At 37.9% G+C, this 2,784-nt stretch overlaps 1 pseudogene; it reads right to left on the reverse strand.

Annotated features, from left to right (window-relative positions):
* Positions 1 to 1,857: 1,857 nt before the first annotated feature.
* Positions 1,858 to 1,951, reverse strand: LOC145013403 (U6 spliceosomal RNA; annotated as a pseudogene).
* Between the last annotated feature and the right edge of the window lie 833 nt (positions 1,952 to 2,784).

Genomic DNA, 2,784 nt, shown 5'->3' on the forward strand with positions numbered 1-2,784 from the left:
AAGGACTTAGGACCGATAGCTCACCTTAACTCCTGTTGTTGTTTGATTGTGGTCTTAGGGTATATTGTTATCCGTCCGACTGTCGTTGATTTCTTAGTTATATATCATATATATTTATCTTAAATATGAAAATCTTCATCTTATATAATACCTTTGTAATCCAAAGGCATACGATTCCACACTCTATTTAACTATAATAGCTATAGTTAATACTACTGCTCGTTACCTCTATCGCTATGATACCCGCTATAATTACTATTATCACGAGTTAAGACACATTTAAGAAAACACTCTCTATACTATACTAAAAGTTACCATACTATGATACAAGAGAATACACTAATCCAGAAAATAACACTATCTCTCCATACGACACTCTACTACGTAAATACCATGTAACCAGGGCTTCCCGAAAGGAAAGCAACGCTACATGTATAGATCTATACAGAACGGACGCTATTTCATCCCAACTTTTAATTTCAGTCCAAGTCGAGACCCAGGGATGGCACTACATCACTACACTACGGATGATCGGGAAGGTTATCGAAACCTCTATAATCACTCGGTTTGGTTGCATGAGAAATCACATCCATATCCAAATTAACACACTAAGAATTAAAGTCTAAGCTAATTCCCGAAGTAAATGAACATATATTGAAGTTGCAACACTACTACAGTCGATCAACAATACTTTTATTCAGCTACGCTAGTTGTATGAAACTTACTACCTTATTTTAGCACCGATAGTTTCAATGGAAATACTTTTACACACTTAAAGGATTTAACTTACACATATCTAAATCTGGAAAATATAGGATTTTCTATGGATTTCTACTGCTCTCAACATTTACTTCAACTTTTATTTTACCTGATTGTAAACACTCTTATACAAGAAATGACACTAAAATCTTATGAACTCACCAGCTTTATACTGATACTCGTTTTCAAAATAACTTGTATCCTCAGGTCAAAGATAGACAGGTACTGGTGCAGCTTTTGAGAAGATGGAGCATATACAAGACTCATCTTTTATTTTTGTTATACTTTTGGTGTCTATCAACTATACAAAATACGCTTGTAATTAAAATCACTATATTAATGCAATGTTTGTTGTCGCTTGTTTTTACTATTATGCAATTGTTCTGATACTGTACATGACGTCCTCCACCCTAGAACGTATTTTGCTGTTCTTGGTTTTGGGGTGTGACATAGGGGGTCCACAGAGTTAGGGCCCAAGGGCCCACAAGAGTTATAGCCTTGAGTGGCTAATATGTGTTATATGTGGTAGTTTGGGGAACTCACTAAGCTTCATGCTTACAGTGTTTTGTGTTATGTGTTTCAGGTACTACTGAGGATCACGAGAAGGCGCCGGCATGATCAGTACACACACACGGAGTTTTATTCATATTTTATGATCTTGGGATTTTTTACTTATGTTGAATATATGAAACAATGTGTTTTATAATATTGTGAATTATATTGTTTTTAAAATGTGAAAATTTGTTTGAAATTTTATGGCGCTACAGTTGCCAAGTCACCAAAGCGTGAAATGATCCCCTGTAACATCCCCCTATGGCACGTATCACAATATTGTCTGCTTTGGGCTCCCGGCGCGAAAACTTCCCAGGGGATCAACCATCCCTGGATTGCTCTCGCCCGAGCATGCTTAACTCCATAATTCTTATGGGATCTGATGCCTCACGACTTTAAAATGTGTTGTGACAAGGAAGGTATTTACACCCCTTACAAGGTGATGCTTAGTTCTCCTTCCAATCCGATGTGGGATTAGGTGCAACCCACCTCCCCGCCCCCCATTATAGGGTTCGACATTTCCATCGAACACATCAACCCGTGCCCCAGCTCTGATAGCATTTCTCGATTTGTGCGTGTCATCCTTGCGCAAGGGTTATGCTAATCTTCTTTGTATCGTGCCAGAGGAGGTGTTACATCCCCTTACTCACACCCTATAGTAAGATATTGTGCGTCTAAGTGAATTTTAGATATCTAAACTCGTGAAAAAGAGGTTGTTAACTCCTTAAACCTTAGAGGGGATTAAGTACCCTTAGTCGGAGGAGAGATGATCAGTCTCTATTCGTATTGGCTAGGATGCTTGAATTTCTGGAAATTGCAAACATTAGCTTGGGGTGGGCTTTAGCAGTGCTACTTCCCCTCCAATGCTTAGTCAATAATATGTTCTCTTTAGTTAAGATAAAAATAAAAGAATTTAGACAAAAGCAAAAGGAAAGAATGTGTACCTTGAATCCGTTAGAAGATGAAATATTTAACTCACATGAAGTACGTCTTTAGTGTATGACATTCCAGGATCTTCGCAAGATGTCTCCTTCTAGGGTAGACAAATGATATGCCCCCTTTCCCTCTTTTGAATCAATAAGAGATGGTCCTTCCCCTTTGGGTGCCAACTTGCCTGCATTAGGATCCTTGGTATTTTTGACTTCTTTCCTAACGACCAAGTCACCTACCTAGAATCTTATGAATATGACGTTTTTGTTGTATGATTTGGTTATCCTTTGTTGATGAGTAGAAATGCGGATCCTGGGAAGATCCCTAAGTTTATCAATAGTGTTTAGATATTGAGCAATGATCTCATTGTAGTTCTCCTAATTTTTGAATCAGTATCTTGTAATTAGGATCACCACATCAGGGTGGATCACGGTCTCTATTCCAAACACCAATGAATATGGATTTTGACCTGTGGTTGTTTTTGATGTAGTCCTATCCATCACAGGATGAAAGGAAGTTCATCAATCCATCTTCCTTTCTTTT

The sequence above is a fragment of the Lactuca saligna genome, chromosome 8 (genome assembly GCF_052625555.1).
Source record: "Lactuca saligna cultivar CGN05327 chromosome 8, ASM5262555v1, whole genome shotgun sequence".
NCBI classification, from domain to species: Eukaryota; Viridiplantae; Streptophyta; class Magnoliopsida; order Asterales; family Asteraceae; genus Lactuca; species Lactuca saligna.